The following is a 20,041-nucleotide window of genomic DNA, read 5'->3' as shown; positions in this document are numbered from 1 at the left end:
TAGCTAGATATAAGCTAGATATACTTCTAAAAGTGTTTTCCAAGTTCTTGTTGCCATTACTTACTCAGAGTGCATTTGTTCTCTCATTGAAAACCAAAGCTATGTGCCTTCACATATGGAAATGTTTTTCTTATTCACTAGAGTGGATAGCTAGGGTTAATGTAGAGGTAAAGGCAAAGGCTTGCAGAAAGGCAAGGTGGAAAAGTCTCAGCTCGTCTGCTCAGGGGCAGGTCACTGCTCTACAGATTAGAAATAACTCTACTCTCATCCTCAGGACTAGGAGAGCAAAGTCTCTAGAACCTGCCTGAATGGGATATTTTTTTCTACAGATTTGATGTAGACAATTACAATAAGGGTTACTAAGCTGACTTTCACAGAGAAGAAAAAAATATATTAAACTGTAGTTCTTTGTTCTGCATGTGTAAAGTAGCAGTCATAGACTGTCCTCACAACAGTAGTCTGGCACAAAAACAGCCTAGTTTTGCAGTAGGCTTACAGCCAAACATTTTGAGCAGGCTAACAATAGAAAATGATTTCACAGGCACAGGGTCTGCCCTGAGCTCACCCAGAGGCTTGAAGTCATTCACGCAAGCTCTCTCTTCCACTTGGTCCTTTCCCCCTTGTGCCCTTCACTGACATCCAGAACACAAATCTTCTAGACAAAATCTGATGCTTATATGAAGCTATGACTTGCCTGCAGCGGACAGATTTTGAGTGTCTTTAAGTACTTATCCAAAACCTCACAATCAAAATTGGCATTTTGAGACCTGATGTAATCAACACACTGTGCATTTTCCAAATTTTCCAAAAAGAAATGTTAACTTCCTCAAAACGGACAAATTAATTTTATGTGCTCAAAGGCATACTAAATGTTAATGAGATTTAGACTTTGCATTTCAGGTGAATACAGTGGAAGTGCTTGGTGCTATACCGAACTCCCCTAAAGTTTTAGTTCTCACCTGACAACACAAAAAGATGAAAGCAGTGATCAGATAGTATTTATTTCTCAGACCTGACCTGTGGGGTGTTACTGAAAGAGGCTTTCTTTCCTTCCTCCAAGAAAAATAATATGAAAATTAAAATTTCCCAGCTGTTAAAGCACTAGTCAAGGAAACCAGCACTTTATGTTCAAATGAGTATGTATTGAATGTATATTCAATACCTGATAGAAACTGTCTCCATGTGTCACATGAACCTTCTTTCACCTCTCCCTAATACTGTGGGAACTGTGTACTGCCCAGCTAAAGTCATGGCCTCAAGGGAAAATTCTCATTGATTTCTTTGTGATACAGCCAGCTACTCACTATGCCTGATGTGTTCAGATCTCTCAAGTATAAGAACCTTTTCCCATCAAACAAAAAAAAAAAAAAAAAAAAAAAAAGCAGGCAATGAAATAGTTTTTCAAGATTAGCTACAAAATCCAAGAGGAACCTAATAAACATTTTCATGAAATCTGTTTGTGTTCTTATTTTTCCTCTCTTCTCCTCTTTTTTTTTTTTTTTTTTCCTCTCTTCTTTTTTATAGTATCTCTTTAGCTTCACCTCACTGAGATCTTAATTTTAAGGAGAAGAAATGGATAGGTGGTCTGGTGAATATAACTTGCTTTTCATCCCACAAGCTTTCTTCTTTTTTAAATTATCCATCATTGTTTTTGCATATCCACGTTTCTTTTTACACAGCTAATTTATAAGCATTTATAAGATACTCCTCAGATGTTATTTATAGCAACAGTTCATGTTAAGAATGACTGTGAAACAAAAAGTTTCTGTTTTTCAGAAATTGCTTGGTCTGCTGGCTATTTTCCACTGAATTTGGAACACCTAAATGCAGCTTAAGATACGCTGTCCCAGTATCCTCACTCATATTGAACACAATCAGAAAGGATCTGTGATGAACATATAGAGTGGAAGGTTCCAGCTGTGATAACTAGCTTTATGGACTGAGAGACATCACTGAAAGATGTGTAATCAGACCTGTGGTATAATTTGGAGAAAAAGATTAAATTCCAAGGAAGGTGAGAAAGAAAAGGAAAAGAATAAGAGAGATATGTGGATGTTCCTTTTTACACCTGTATCATAAATATGTTGAAAAAAAATAGAGAATGCTTATGTTTTATTTCTATTTACAAAGATAATATAAACTTGATTTGAATATACTTTATCTGAAAGTCTTGTTTAAAATAGATTAGATTCTCAGTTATAGATGTGATAAACTAGGCAAAAGAATGAAAAATATGCCATAGATCTAATTAGGCACCCTTTCTTCAACACCGCAGAACTGCCGTGAGAGGTTTTATAGACTTTCAACCCCATAAAATGAGAGTTTTCTGGTGCAGCATATGAATATGTTCTTTACCTGCCTCAGGTGCATAAGATGTGAGCTTCCACCAGCAATTTTTATAGTCCTGTCACAGCAAAGTGTCCAGGTCCACCATGTCTTGGAAATAAAGTACCTTCCCCAGGCATAAAGTACCTTCCCCAGCAGCTCTGGCTGAAGATGATTTTTTTTCAGATTTATATTTCATAACTTCAGGAGCATGTGGCAGATACTATACATATTATACATACGGACACTCTGCTCATACTTAAAAGCAAATCACTGTCAGACTACTTGAGAAGTAGCTGACAAAAACAATAAGTAACAAAACACACTTTCCTGCCTTAGTGATCTCATTGCTCTGAGGTACTCTGGGATACTTCTGGTAGCATATTCTGATGTATCCTCTGCATTTCAAGGGTTCTTTAAAATCAAATATTTGTTTTACTTGTACCCTCTCTCTTGTTATGACTGGTCCAGTAGTTAAAGAAGAGTAACATTCTACCTCCTCTCTGCCTCAATACCAGAATTTCCCAAATGCACAAAATCAATCATGTTCCTTTCCTTCATAAAGCTTGCTTTGTGTTTTTGTGAGTTTTCCACTTTTTATCTTGTTCCTACAGTAATATGCATTTTTGCCATTCTGTGTCTTATAAATGTTCAGTTCTCAAGTTGTAGCCCTATAAAAAGTATATTTCCTCTAAGACAGATATTGGAATAATCTCTTTGAGAGCAAACTGATCCCCATTGCCTGTGGAAAACATAGGCATGTTAGACCTTTTTGTTCTTTGTCCAAGAAAGAATTGTTTCAGCTCCTCTGTGCCAACAGGGGCTTCCACATTTGCTGAAACATTCAATGATGTATCATAAAATCCACCATCTGGAAGAGGAAACTTTATGCTAGAAATCAGACTCATTTTTTACACTGACAATAATTAAACACAGAAATCCTATAATCAATGCTCTGTTGAACTCTGTCTCTGCAAGTCTAAATTAAGTCTAAGAAACTTTCTACAAAAAACCCTATAACTCCACTAGATGCTATCTGTGCTCACATATAACCATAGTAGGTGACAATGTAAAGCTTTAAGATAAATATAAAAAGTATGGGATAAAATGTGTCACCTCTGCAATTCAAAAGATTATATTAAGTGACCAAAACAGCTCTCTAAATGCTGGAAATTGATGACAGAATACAAGCCTTGCCATCTCTTTTTAACCTGATCAGTTCTACCTTTGATGAAAACTGTAAAAGGGACTGCAAAAAAGGCCATGCACAATATTAAAAAAAAAAAAAAAAAAAAAAAAAAAAAAAGCTTTATTTGGATAGAATCCAAGCTGCTACTGAGATTGACCTTAAAGTAGCATTGAAGCAAGAGTAATAACTTCAATGCTGAGATATCACTACTGAAAATATGGTATATGTAAGAAGGATTTTAAATTCATTTTAAAATTCATCCAGCTTTCTTTCCACTATTGATTTTAAGCTTGTTCCTTTTTTTTAGTTATATAAATCTATTTTAGTCCTGACTGACTTTTTAAGTTCCTGAATAGCTATTTCTTCCTTCAGGAAGACATAACAGTCTCCGATGTGTGTATGTGTGTGTCTGCTTGTGCCTAACAGAAGTCTCATGCAAGAGAAACTAGCAATGAAATTCCAGATAATACTACAAAGGGCTTTTTCCTTGTCCTTTATAAAATAAAAATTTTATGCTAGAGAAAATACATTAGAAGAAAAGATCACTGTACTCAGATGTACTCAAGTCCTCCATCACTGGTTTTCCTGGTCATTTTGGCAAAGTTGAGGGAACTTATAAACTGACTTTTCTCTATACAAGGGATAGAGGATCCCATGAGAAGGACTCCAAACAATCATTTAACTTCAGAAAATATCTTGGGAACACAAATCTCCCTAAACACAAGGAAAACAATTGTTAAAATGAATGTTTCTCTTCAGGTGAGTCAAATAAGAAATGATGGGATGTTCCTAATCTATATGATACAAATGGTTAATCCTTAGGAACAACATGGCAACTGGCAAATCAGTATCAAAATTTTGGAGAAATTCCATTTAGAAAGTGGAATGTAGATGGTTTGAAGTCTAATTCTTTATTCTGAGATTGTTGCCTGTTGCTCAGATGCTCGTGTTTCAACAGAAATTCCGAACCCTGAACTCTAGTAATAACACAAAGTATATTAGGACAATACCGTACTGTCATGAGTTTTAAAACTGCAAGATATACCTATGCTGAGTTAGTATTATTGTCAAGATTAAACAAGTAAAAGGGAAAAATCGGAGAGCAGTAGATGCAGTGCTGTTGAAGGAGAACGCAAATCTGTTTCTTATATTACTAATTTATTTTGTATTCATGATTTAGAATTTATGGCTAAGTATTTTTGTCACATCATCCATCACAGACTGTCACTAGAGAGGTGGAAGATAGAAAAATTAAAAACCTGCTTTTTACTGTAAACTGAAGAGCATGAACAACATTCATCAAAGACAGACGGATAGAAGATACAGAAGTGCTAACCAGAGCCAAGAGATCTGCGTTGATTTTCTTTCAAATATTTATAAAAATGCTCTCAATGCAGATTTATTTTCTTCAGTATTTATTTTTATTTCTTTTGCTATGGATGGGAAACTGATAAATTAATTATAAAGGTTTGTAATTTTACTTTTGCTTTTATAAATACATTTACATCTAGTGCTGAAATGTTATTTTTTAACTTTGAATTAGCAGAAATGCATCCTATACCAGCTTTTAAGAAAGATGATCTTTCTTTTTCATTGCTGAGAAAGTCATAAGCCAAGGAATCTATTATTAGTGGAGGACAGATACTGCATAAGGGAACAGATACAAAGCTAGTTGCTGCCAGTGGAAGTCTTTTCATTGATTCAGTAAGCTTTAGATCATGCTAGAGATCAACTCCTGTGTACCCTTAAACCATAAATATCTGAGCTTTTACTTACAAAGAAATACAGCAATTTACTTTTTAAGACATAGTCTGAACACCAGTCTGTTTCCTAATTAGATAATACATCCATACCTGCAGATTATACAGTGTCAAAATATACACCAGAATCTGTGCTTGTCTTTATAATTGCAAGATGTAACATTTATGACAGCCATGCTACAGGGCCTTAGACAGCAAGTGCAAGGAAGTGGTAAGATTATGAAGACTGTATTCTGACACATAATGCACAGTGGGAAACCTCTAACAAAGGCAACCCAGGTGTGAACAAAACAAAATTCAAAGGGTCTTACTGAGAGGCAACTCAAGTAGTTCTACCCATCAATTGCACCAAAAAGGCTGAAGAGAATGGATAGGACCTGTTTTGGCTGCAGGGGAAAGAAAAGAGAAGTGTTTTTAAGGAACTTCATGACTAAATTAGAAAAGAAAGGCAGTTAGGAATTTTGGGGAAGGTGAGTTAAAATCAAAAACTAAATCACATGTTTAGCACATGTGGATGTTAATGTAAGGGAAGGGGATTACCTAAAAACAAAAATTAATAAACACATCAGGAAAGGATATTCTGTAGTCTAGAGCAATGTAAAGTACCCACCATGGGGGAAATATATATATATATATATATATATATATATAAAATCCATACAAAATAATACATTTAGAATTAGTTTTCACCCAGCAGGAAAAAAGATCCATGTATCAGCACAAGCAGCATGTTGAACTTGGCTTCTCAAAGCAAAGTGGTCAAAGATTCTCTATTGGGCCCTCAAGGCTGTAGTAGAATTAATATTCATGTATTAATTCCATTTAACTTTGAACACCTGATTTAGGAGTTGGCAGGCTCTTAGGTTCCTTGTTGAGTGTTGAATTATCTTCTGACAGGTGAACATACCTAGAGACAAGGCCCTGTTTCAGGTGCTTAAGCAAGACGTATAAGTTAGACCTTGAGTTAGGTCTGTATGTGGTAGTGCCACATCGAATTTCCCTGTTTACTTTCCCAGACTATCATAGCTACAGCAGCACAACTCCTTGTTGTGCAGCTATGCAAGAAACTGAGATGAGTTAATAGCTTTCTACCTCCAAAAGGGAGAAGGCAATATCTTACTCCCCAGCTTCAGCTGCTTCCACATTTTTGCCTGTGCAGCTCATCCAAACCTTGAACAATCCATTCTTGTCTGTGCAATAGACCAATTCAATTAATTAAAAAAAAAAAAAAAAAAAAAAAGGTTGGACTAGATGAGCTTAGAACCTGAATGATTCTATGTGGTTCTATGATTCTATGAAAAGCAAATCATTTTCTGTTGTTACAGCAAAATGAATGTGTTTATCTTACCCTTTCTTTCACAGACTGACAGGCATTTAACTGCAAGAACAGACATGTCAGAGGGGACATGAGAGAAGAGGTGGGACTGCAGAGAGAGGAAAACTAGTATGAATTGTGGATGACGGAGTTGAAGGGGAGAGCAAGGGAAGAATAAGAGGGATATGCCTCACATCACAGAATCACAGAATCACAGAATCACAGAATCACAGAATTTCTAGGTTGGAAGAGACCTCAAGATCATCGAGTTCAACCTCTCACCTAACACTAACAAGTCCTCCACTAAACCAGATCACTAAGTTCAACATCTAAACATCTTTTAAAGACCTCCAGGGATGGTGACTCCACCACTTCCCTGGGCATCGGTTGTTAGACATGTTCCAATGTCTAACAACCTTTTCGGTAAATAAGTTCTTCCTAATTCCCAACCTAAAACACCCCTGGCACAACTTTAGCCCATTCCCCCTCATCCTGTCACCAGGCACATGGGAGAATAGACCAACCCCCACCTCACTACAGCCTCCTTTAATGTACTTATAAAGAGCAATAAGGTCATCCCTGAGCCTCCTTTTCTCCAGGCTGAACAAACCCAGCTCCCTCAGACGCTCCTCGTAGGACTTGTTCTCCAGACCCCTCACCAGCTTCATCGCACTTCTCTGGACTCGCTGCACCCTTGCAGCAGCAGAGAGCAGTTAAAATGTATCTGTTGTCTTATAAAGCTGCATCCCTAGAAGGGATTAACTCTTTTTAGATGTCAAAGCCAATGACTGTTTTCTCTCATTTGCTTTTTTTTTCTTTTTTTTCTTTTTTTTTTTTGGGAGGTAATTTTGGTTAAATACAGTTACCACATCGGATTTGATATTTAAGTTCTATTTCCCAGTTTTTAAAAAACTTATTTAACAACAGAAGGAAGTCTGAATGATGCTTATGTTTAATTACTAACTTCAAATAGCAACACTTAAATATTTTCAAAGCCTCCACAAATTAATTGTCTTTGCTAGTTTTCTTGAAAAAAAAAAAAAAAAAAAAAAGATTTAATTTATTTGTGTTACCAGGGTTAGAGACCTCAGAGTGTAATTAAAATACACTCCTAACCCTATGAGACCAGCACAGGTAGCCTATTGCAAACATATTTAAATAAAATAGAAATAAAAAAGGAAAAATATATATATATATTTTTTCTGCCTAAACACACTTCCCTTCCCTGTATGATATTTGCTTTGTTCATTTCCCCTGTGACTCTAAAAGCTAACCGGAAAGAAATTGAGGGCTTTTCTTCCCCCTTCCCCAAACTGTAAACCCAAGCTTTGATCTCAGCATATTCACAGCCAGAGATATCACAGCCATTAGCATCAATTAGATCCTTCAGGTGGAGCTAGCTGTACCATGCAATGTTCTGGGTTCAAAATTAAGAACTCAGTTGTGTGCTGCTATTGCAATCATTCAGTGACTTTGGAAAGGAGTTGGCTTAAGCATGGAAAGCTTTAGTTAACATCACAGTGAAAAGAAATCAAAAGTTAAGGTAGGTAGAGGACTAATGTTGAAACTGTCCTCAATTGTGAGAGCTGCTGTGGGCATCAGCAGGACATTGCAATAGCCAGTAATCACTACATACCTTCAACAATGTTCCTTAATCCTGAACAAAGTCTAATTCCAGGAGAAACTTGTCTTTGCAAATGCAAAGTCACTTTGATGAAGTTCCTAAACAATGTTAGTTCTAATGATAGTTTTTCTAATGCTTCCTTTGAAATGAGCTGTTACAACCACTGCAGCAGTTTTACATGTATTGTGGAAGAGATACTAGACTTTATAAGTATCTTGTGATCTAAGTTAGACATGGGTCGATAAACTGCAAATTAAAATGTTTCAAAATGTTGGAGACAAGTGGAATTTTCAGTCAAACAAAATTAAGTTTTTACAAAATTGCTAGTATATTTAAAGCATGTTTTATTCTGCAAAGTCCTTTCAAAAACTATATATATATATATATATATATATATATATATATATATATATAATACAGACATAATACTAATACAGACAGTAATCTCTTTCCTATTACTTCCTTCTGTTGCATAAATTGAAGGATAAAATCTGTATACAATGGAAAGTGGATACCAGGCAGTTCATTGTTTATGGTTTTAACTGATTTAGTTATGCAGTTAGAAAAGTAGGTCTATGGGACCTACTACCTAGCTGAGAAAACACATTTCTGCTGTGAAATATTGTTATGAATATTTGATAAAAATATAAAATGTGCCTGCATGTCTACAGACCGTTCTTCCGATTTCAAGAGGTGAATCAAAATCTATCTTTCTGGCTTTTGAAAGGAACTGAGACATGTTGGTGACAGATTTTGAATCTGAACATTTTCTACCATTAAGGATCTAGGAGTAAATTGAAAGTTGGAGCATGACTCATATAAAAGATAATAAAACCATAGAATGAGATACAAGGAAATGAGAATAAAGGAAAGTATAAATGAGTTCAAGAGATTGCTAGGATACAATTGTTTCTCAACAAGGGAAAGATTGATGGATATGATGAAAAGGGGAGAAGTTGAAATGTGGGAATAAGATAAACCTAGAAAAAAAATACACATGCTGAGCTGCTTGAGCACTTTATATTTCAAAAGTGTCTCATGTTCACTAACCTCTGATAGAATATCAGTTTGATTTGATCTTACTGCAGGGTACACTGTGACAGACTTTTGCCAGAGCTGCCCATTGCTTCACCGAGAGCTGTTGGCTAGAAAGTGCAATGCTGTCTTTAATTATTTCCCTTTAAATATGATACCTATTGTGTGAATTGCGTATTATTTTTATATAACACTCTTGAGCCTTAGAGAAAGCCACATGTGACCAAATTTAGCTGAGGCAGCCCTAGGTTTTTGTATGCCATTTCAGGGGATATTTTCTCTTTTACTTTTTACAGGACACTTCATGTGGCTTGTCATTTGGGCAGTCAAATTGTCTATGATGTTGCAACCTGTTTGTTCAAGTCATATCATCACCCTGATAAAACTGTTTCTCAGCTAATATTCTCTATCTGTTTGTAGATGTGACATCTGTTCTTCAATTAGTTCAATGAGTTGGCAACTTGGCCTAAAAATACTAAACAAAATAAGAAAAAATGATGCAAAACACTTCTTGCTGCCCACTGAGAATAGGTGAATGGTGCAAGTGCACACAATTTGCTCTTTTTCTTCTCACTTCCTTCCCTTCCTGAAAGGCAACAAGCACAGGTAGATCCTCCATCTTCATTCAATAGGGTCCACTCTAAGTAAGTGTTTTCTACTCTGGTGGGAGCAAAGAGAGTTCAGAATTTCTATATCAAGCTATGAAGTTAGTAATCTTAATATATAATGCTAAAAAGCACAGTTTTGCTTTTGCTTTTTGAAATATAATTTGTTTCCTAAGGTTACTTTCCCGTAGTTTTCAACTAGAGAAGCAGCAGACCCATAAGAACACCACTTATGTCTGATTCTATAAACTACATTATCTGGTTTCAATTGGCATGTATTCTGTAAGAATATACATACACTTCTAAGCTTGTTGACTTCTTACACTTTTCAATTACAGAAGTAATAGAGGTCACGGCTAAAATCAAGACCGAAACTTGGCAAAGAAAAATAGTTTGACTGTGTCTGCTTTTTCACTTGATTTCTTCTGCTTTAACTGTATATCCATGCCCAGATTCATTCTTCGTATTATATGCATAAATTAGTATCTGAACCTTGGAAAGTCAAAGAGCATTTTTGTTTTGTTGTTATTGTTTTGTTTGTTTGTTATGTTTTAACATAAGTGTGTCAAGGTTTGTAAATCATCCCAGCCTTCTGAACCTATTCAGTCTGGCTATCCTATGAACTCTGTTTCCTGAAAGAAATTTATATATGATTTCTGAGCTCCATCTGAAAACAGAGAGGAAAATGATCTTCTCATGTTGGACTTGCATTCACCCAGTATTGAGCACTGTGGCTGTGATCCAGCAAAGCATTTAAGGTTAGTTTTATCTTTAAGCATAATCCCATCGGAGTAAGTGGCATGTTCCACATACTTAAATTTAAACTTACACTTGAGTGCTTTGCTGGATTGCAGCCAGTGACCTCAAGCTCAATACCTTATAGGACTGAACTCCCTCTTGTCTTTGACACTGGCCTAAGGCAAGATATATATGTATGTTCTTTATATTGAGAAGGTTAAATACGGTATTATTCTCAAGATTACTTCATATTCCATTCAATAATACATTCTCCTGTTTCTTAAAACTCTTGCCAGTTGTACTGAAAGTGAGGACATTACAATTCCAAAAGAATCTCACTAAGCCTGTCACTCTTCTTTCTTTTTCTGATCATGATGAATTTTATAACTCAAGAGATTCAGGTCAAGCTGGTGTTCTGAATGAAGGTAATTTGTTAACACGCATTTAAATCCCTGCCATATTCTGCTGACAATGTCTACCTTAATACGCAACACATTCAACACATCTCCAGTGCCAGTGTACATTTTAAATGAAAATGCATTTTACAGTTTGGACTACCTTGAGCCATTTCAATCTGACTGAATGTCATGTGCTTCAGGCAGCAAAATTAAATACTTCTGTACCTGAACAAGTTTGTTTAAAACTGGTTTGGATAGTGAGTCCTCTTGAAATATGGATATGTCTTGAATATTTTCACATCAGAAAATACTGTAGAAACAATGGTTACAGTTTGTTGTGTTATTGACTTCGTAATTTATTTACCATCTGGAACATTCATATCTGTAAGATTTATGAATTTAATTGATAAGGAGAAAACTGTTACAAGCTTGCACAAAATGTGTTATCCTACTATTTTTCAAATGTATGTCAAAAGTACCCAGTGAACTGTCTCTATGAGACAGAAACAACTCTAACGTCTGTTAATGAAATTAAATTATTACTGCATATATATATATATATTTAATTGGCTTTATCAGAGTATTTAAAGATAATTTCAAATCAGTCTACTGTGAGCAACTTCACTTGTAAATGTGGATTCATTTGAGAGATGTTTTTCTCCTCCTTCTTCTGTGTTTATATCCCTTAAGTATCCTTGTCAAATTTAAAGTCCATATTCTTTATCTAAATATCAGCCAATCAGACTTTTTATCTGCACAGACTAATGATACATTCCAAGTATTATTTACGTGATTACAAAGCCTGGTTTGATGGGATACAATCACTTTTCTGTTCTCAATTACTCACTGAATGGTGACATTACTCAGAATTCCATTTAGATGATGCAAATGACATAATTGGCTTGTCTTCTGCCATGGCAATAACTGAACTCAAATGTCAAGGCAAACTTAGTAAACAAAATCTTTCTTTTACATAACTGAAAGTAGAGGAAGTTTAAGAATATCGGCTATGGAAACTTTCACTTAAATTTCATAGGTATACAAATCCACACTCATTTTATACACTGACATTTCAGTATTTTGTATTCTAAGTAGAAAGAATAAAAAAAGGTGTAGTGAGTAAATAAAAATACATGTATTTAAAACCAAAGCACAGTGATTTTGTTCTGATTTCTATACCTTTATTAAAAGTTTAGGCAAACTTAAATGAAGCCAATATCTTTTATTTATCTTTTTTTTTTTTCTTTATTCAACAGCTGCTCATAGTTGTTCTGTTTTTTCCTATTTATCTTTATACCTTTAATAAAAACCTGTGTCAAAAAGCTATGAATTAGAGCATTGGAAGAGGTTGCCCAAAGAGGTTGTGGAGTCTCCTTCTCTGGAGATACTCAAAACCTGCCTGGAGGCCATCCTGCACAATGTGCTCTAGGTGATCCTGCTTGACAAGGGGTTTGGACTAGATGGTCTTCAGAGGTCCTTTCCAACATCAACCATTCCATGATTCTGTTGTTAATATAGTATTGGTAAAAATGACTATATTATTTTTTTTCACATATTGTGATATAGGTTACATGAGTATATCCAAATTAAAAATAATAATAATAATAATAATTTCAAATAAATCCTTAAACACAGAAAAGAAACTATCATTCGATTTTCAACAGCTTTAATAATAATTTCAAGAATGTTGAGACACCGCCTGTCACATCTTTTGATTATTCATTTCATTTTAGACACTATTCTATTTCATATTTTTTGGCAAATAAGTACCAAATTAAATGATGATTACACCATTTATCTATCCAATGTAGCAGAGATCATCCAACACATCTTAGAAAACCAGAATCTTAGCAGAGTTCCAGTTAGCAGTCTCGTAAATCTGGATAAGCTTAAACACCAAACATACAAGCATTTATGGCTTTAGAATTTTATTCCTTCTTGTTAATCATAGAATCATAGAATGGACTTGGTCATCTATTTCCAACCCCCCTGCCATAGGCATGGATGTGATCAGGTTGCTCAGGGCCTCATCAAACCTGGTCTTGACATCTCCAGAGATGGGGCATCCACAACCTCTCTGGGCAACCTGTTCCAGTGCCTCACCACCCTCTGAGTGAAGAATTTCCTCCTATCCTCTAATGTAAATCTCCCCTCCTTTAGTTTAAAATCACTCCCCCTCCTTCCGTCCATATCTGATTGAGCAAAGAGTTGCTCTCCATCTTTTTGATAAGCCCCCTTCAAGTATTGAAAGGTTGCAATGAGGTCATCCCAGAGCCTTCTCTCATTGTTCTTACATAGAACAGTTTTGTACAGATCCATTTTGATTATTGCATTGGAACAATGTGTGAAGTGATAAGACCAATATTTTAACTATAGAATTTACACTCTTTTCAGAGAATAGAAGTACTCTTCAGCCTGATAATACTGTGGAATAATACAATTTTTTGCCTACTAAGCTCTGAAGAAAATATTTCTAATAGTTTTCAGAAAACTAAACTTTAACTTCCTTAAAAGATTACTTCTTAAAAGATTTCTTCCTGTATAGTCCCCATTGCAAAACACTTTATTCATTATAATCTTGTCTATACCTTTCCTAGGTATTCAAAAGCATGACATCGTACTTGTCAGTCCGATGTAGTGACTGTTTTTCTAGTTTTGGACAGAAACATCATGAGTTTTATGATAAATAAAATAAAATAAAATAAAATAAAATAAAATAAAATAAAATAAAATAAAATAAAATAAAATGTTGATTACAGTTGTTTAGCTTTTAGCTTAAAGCAATCTGGTATGTTGCTAGGCCTGCTAGTTTCCTTGGAAAAGTTACTCAGTTCTATTAAATCTAAATTTTTTAAGTCTTCTGTGCTTCTTGAAGTCTGTCATATTACTTCCACAGAATCTATGTGATTAAAGAATGAATTGGTAAGGTTTGATTATGATACAGAGCAGGAAAGCGGAATATGGAAACTTTCCTTTCACTAAGAAAAGCATTTCTAATACAGAAATGTGATTTTATGGTCAACTGAAATTGAGTTCTAAAAGATATCAGGCATCAGTTAGGATTATTTATTTATTTATTTATTTATTTATTTATTTGTAATATGAAAGGTCAATGATAACGTCACTTTATTTCAATGTTGTTTAAATATGGGAAGATATCACACAAGGTCTATAGACTGTATAAACAATTTTGTCATTTATTTTTTGCAGCATACAAATATAGCTGTGGATGAATGGAAGAAGGAAGATACTGGATTGTTACAGCTCAGCTCTGCTCTGGTGCAACCTCACCTTTAGTACTATGTGCAGTTTGGGGTGCCACAATAAAAGAAAGTTATAAAACTATTAGATAGTGTCCACAGGAGGACTACGAAGATGGTGAAAGATCTGGAGGGCGTGCAGAGTGGCTGAGGTCCCTGGGTTTGTTCAGCCCAGAGCAGAGCAGGCTGAGGGGAGGCCTCATGGCGGCCTGCAGCTCCCTCACGAGGGGAGCAGAGGGGGCAGGCGCTGAGCTCTGCTCTCTTGGGACAGCGACAGAACCTGAGGGAACGACATGGAGCTGGGACAGGGGAGGGTCAGGCTGGGGGTTAGGGAAAGGGTCTTTACCCAGAGGGTGGTGGGCACTGGGACATGCTCACCAAGCTGCCAGAGTTCAATAAATGTTTGGACAACACTGAAGACACATGGTCTTATTTTTGGGTGGTCCAATGTGGAGCCAGGAGTTAGATTCAATGATCTTTGTGGGTTCCTTCCAACTCAGGATATTCTAATATTTGGGTGGACTTGTAGTAAAGATTTGAAGTTGTCTGTCTGAGTAAATTTGGATATAATTCTACTTCTGGGGGAGTTATAATTAAAACTTTAATCAAATTGCCAGCAAGAACATATATTGTATTCCTTGTTATCTACTATCTAGTAGATGTACTTGTGCACTTCTGTAAATGTGGTAAATTATATTAATAAAATACCAGGCTTCACTTTACTAACTTCTCCTATTAGGAACTAACTGTCAGGGTCCAACCTGAAATTTATTGCGTTACGTCATGTTATTAGTTGAATTTAATGAGATTAAATTCAGTCTGATCTTAACTGAGTGTTTTCCATGTGTTTAATCTAGTTCAGTTATATTTGGTTTCAAAGTAGAATACATTGTACAAGATTTGATTTGTAGTAAATCGTTCAAACAATTTAGCGTAAGTACCCAAGTATAAAGTTGGAAAAATGCATTTAATATTTTAAAATACTGCATGCATTTGACATATTTCAATATCTCCTTTATACATGTATTAGTATGTTAACCATGTGCTTGCATTTTTGAAAAGATGGTTTTATTACCAGGAAGAAGCAAAACAAACCAAAACAATAATCCCAATCCATACACAAATTTCCATAAGGAGCTCTATTTTGAAAGTACACCGAATAGGAAAGACACAGACCTTCTATCTATTCCTATTCTTGGCATGAATGCCTCTTCATTTGTGGATCATGGACCTGACAGATTGGAAAGGCAATGATTTCTTTCTCTTTTGGTGTCTCATATCTATTTATTGCTAGGAAAATAGATGAAAGGTTCAGACTTCATCAGACTGAACTCTATTGATGGATGTGTTTTTCTTCTGGAAGAAGAGTGGGATTATCTCATATCTGCTGTGTGTAGTTACTGAATGCGTTGTTCATAAATGTCCTTGTAGGATCAGTTGTGCAATTTTTGTATACAGTACTATAGTATTGTATATAGTACTAAAGCTTCTAGACAGATAAGCTTTACAGAGGTGCAAACAACCCATCCTGTACTTTAACAAATTGATAAAAGGGAATGTGGGACTTTCATTAAATCCCTGAAGGAGAGCAAAGAATGCCTAGTTGTGGCTAGCATACACCTCATAAGCAAGTAAACAGAGCAATCTAACTGAAGAATAAGCATAAGAAAAGTGAAGAAAGTCACTTGTAAAGGAAAATGCAACTCACTTTGCTTCCATGAGAGGGATAACACTGGATTCAGCATATGGAAAACCAGCTATTTGACTGTGAATTGAACAATGTTTGTTGCTCATCTTGTGAGACTTGCAATTCCATAACAGAGTCCAAAAGGAAAACATGCAAACAGTCCTCCCCACCCCACAGCTCTTTGTATAGGAACACTTAATACTTTACAGAGGCCATAAAGTTTTCTCTGTTATTGATGCTGAATTCCCATGGTCATAATGCTCTTTAGGACATCATAAGCAATTACTGTGTTGAGATGCACTTTGCACTGCCATTGTGAGAGGAACAAGTTAAATGCAATCCAGACCCATAAAAATCTTCAGAACTGTAAACTGTGGATAAAAATGTGATTCCACAGTAGGAGTAGGAAAGAACATAGTTACTGATTATTCTTCCTAGCTGCCTTCATGATCTTCTCCTGGGGAAAAGAACTAACAGGATTTTTCACTCCCATCTTTTATATTTAATAGCACAAGCCTTTCTGCAGCAGTTCAGGATAGGAAGGATAATTGGACCAGACTTTCTGCCATATAATGACCCAAAACCAGAATTTGAAAGCAATTAATAACAATTGAATAAATAGAAACTTTCAGAACTTTTTAATAACTTTTTCTAAGAACTTATTTTTTTTTTTTTTTTTTTTTTTTTTAGCTTATATATATAGTACCAGCTGTGAGAATGTTTAAATAAAAACTTTCATAAGTCTTTGGAATCTGTGTATTCTTATGGTTGAAGGCTGCCACTTCTGATAAAGAGGATCAATTGCAATCTGTGTCGAAATTAGTGTAAAATGTCCTCCATGAGTCTTGGGTCAATCTCAGTGAGTCATACTTTATTACTCAGCACTTTTTGGTTCAGAAGCAAAGAATAGGATTGATAAAGGTCTAGGAGCTAGATTAGATTACTTTTTACTAGATAAAGGTAAAGGAGATAGATTAGAGCCTGGTAGAAGATATTATAACCTTTTTTGATTCCTACTTTCATACTCTTCTGAAACAATCATGACTTTTCTCATTTAATATCTACCATTCTGTTGTCGGTGTGGACTATAATACTTACATGTCTCCATAATTAGGTTCTGATGTAACTCTGAGTTGAAAAAGAAACTTTGCAGTTCTTACACAAGCTCTTGAACTTCTCACAGTCAGGATGAGAAGGTTTCAAAATCAGGTATTGAAGAATAGAGGAAGCCAAAATTCCTAATTGAAAGATAATGATGGAAGCATTCATCTGTGACATGTATGTGTTTTCAGTTAGTTGTAAATGTTCTTTAAACTGTTCAATATATTAGACAGGTTAGTTTGGAAAACCGACACACCCTTTCAAACAATGAAGACAGTTGTTAGGATAACCTGGACTATTTGAAACTGAGAAAAATACATGAGCAAATAAAAGTGAGAGGAGGAAAATTTGGAGTATGATGAAGAAACAGTAAAGTACAGTGAAAAACTGTTCGCTTCCACTTATTGACCCTACCTTCTGAATCTGCACAGTACTTTCTCAAAAGTGCAGGACACCTTTACATGTAACGTGTTCTTGATCACCATCTATACCTGTATGACCTACACATGTCCTACACATGAGGAAGTTAGGGTTGTGCTGCTCTCTCTTGAAACAGAGCATTCTAGGGGAGCAAAAAATAACTCCTAAAGTTTAGAGAGTAGGAAATCAGATGAGCAAGTTAAAAATGAATGTCATACCTGTTCTCTTTGTAAAATCAGATGTGTCCCGCTGTCAAGGAATTCTTCTTAAATTCCTTTTCTATGTATGTCTGTGTCTCAGTATTCACTCATTTTGTACATCATTTATCATTGCCAGCACAGAGCTACAACAGCATCTGTGGGATACATAGCATGTTTTGGATGAAAGCTCTCCCTGTTACCTTTAACAATGCCGATTGTTCTACATCCCCAGCCTTCTGCACTTGCAGACTGTGGTTAGAAACAACATTGCCAGCTGCAGTGAGAAAGGGTTTTGAATAAGTATTAGGCAGAGAATAAACATAGTTCTATATATAATCTTTACATGAATTAGTATTTTAAACTGTGGGTAATACCAGGAAGTCTTAATATTATTTACTTTGAGTGTCTAAACTAGAAGCCTACTTTATTAACTAACAGATGGTGTCTAAGTACACAATATTATTGTTCTAGATACATCACTGACATCAGTTCTATCACACTGTACTTTGGTAGAAACATTTTTTTTTCCTTCAAAAGCTATCTAATATGATATGAGGCTGTCCTAATATGATAGCTTCTTTGGTACAAACTATTCTATCTACATCATTCAATCTTAAGAAGTGTTGGGTATGAGGAAACTTCCTGATCCATGCAGAGGTCTGACTCATCTCTCAACATGCTGTCCAAACAAGCTGTCAGTGGCTACTGTGACAGCAAGAAAAACAGCTGAGATCTATAAAAAGGAGACTGCCTCAGGATCTCGGTGTTTTGTGTTTGGGAGTTACTTGCATTCAAAGCTAAGAAAGCACAGTAATTCCTTAATTTCTGTTCTGTCCTTGACATTGGGAGTTTCTGGAGCTATCCATAGATAGGAAACATCTTTTGGCAGACAATGTCATGGAGGTGTGAGGAACTATTACTAAAATTAGATTCTTAAAATCATACTGTCATCATAGGCAATAAGAATGGATACCCATCATGATAATTCTAAACCCATAGAACACTAATAGACTTGGTGACTTTTTATACAATTAACAAGTAGAATTTAAATCCAATTTTAATATAGTTATATACTTCCCCCATATATATTATTTCTAGTTTTGTTGTAATTCACTAACGTCTTTACTACATGGACCTAATACTGCTCCATAATATACTGATTTTTGCATAGTAAAATAACTTCTCTGACTTTATGGATCTTGATATTAATAGAAAGAATAGGAGAGAATCAAGTTTCTTGTACATTCTCAGGCATTTCTATTATTCATGGCAGACAGAAACATGCTTTTTGGTGTGTGTGTGCTCTCTTACAAAAATGCTTTTCAGTGTTTCAATGTCTACCAATATAGTGACCAGAATTCTTTTACATTATTTCCAAACAAAAAGGACATCTTTCTTGGTTTTAGTTTAGACATGCAATTGATATTCCACAAGACTTATCTATGGGAAAAAGAGAAGGTAGTTTTAATAAAGTTGAAACTTCTGTTTTTCACTTCAGTGAAGAATGATCATTTAAATCCAGAAGTTCTTTCATGGGTTTATGGGCTTTTAGGTTCATTACAATGGGTGTATACCTTGAAAACCTCTGCTGAAGAAATTTTGTATTACCTGTATGTGGCAAATAAATAATAATAAAAAAAATGTGCATGGTTCAGATCAGCATGATCAGCACTATGATGGGCACTTACTATGTAATTCCAATCTTTTGACATTAGCATTAATAAAAACAAGGAAAAAGTCTTTTGAGACATGATAACTACTTGTTTATCCACACTTCTTCTTCTTGTTCTTTGATAATAGATTGGTTTATGGATAACTCTACCTTACTTCAGATATACAGTTCAATTTGCTTTTTAAAATTACTACCTTTGGCTACAGCTCATAAAAAATCTGGAATCAGGATTCACTGATTCTCACATTCCCTGAGAGAATTCTCTTGGATATTTTTCCTGGAAGACTGTCTTAGAGGTTATGCTTTTTTTTATTATTATTATTTTTCTTTTTTTGTTCTTTTTCTTTTTATTTTTATTTATTTATTTATTTATTTATTTATTCCTGAATAGCAATTGAGGTAATTATTGTCATCCTTTCTTTGTTCTAACCTTCTAAACTTCAATTTGTCTAAGTGAAGCATACACACTTTATATTATGCATCGCTCACCATTAAAATTTTTTTTTCTTCTGTGACTATTCACTCATATATCTAAAACACATTTATATGTAATAGCATGTAAAGCAATATGTCATGTCTGTGACTGCTATTAGAATGAAGGATGCACACAGAAAGACATATCCTAGCTTTTGGAAGTTTACAGAAAAAATGAACAAGATAAATTATGTTATACATTTTCTTTTACAAGTTTAGAATAAATATACATAGGAAT

This window comes from Netta rufina, assembly GCF_964035555.1.
Source record: "Netta rufina genome assembly, chromosome: 2".
Classification (NCBI taxonomy): Eukaryota; Metazoa; Chordata; class Aves; order Anseriformes; family Anatidae; genus Netta; species Netta rufina.
Note: the sequence above shows the minus strand (reverse complement) of the source record.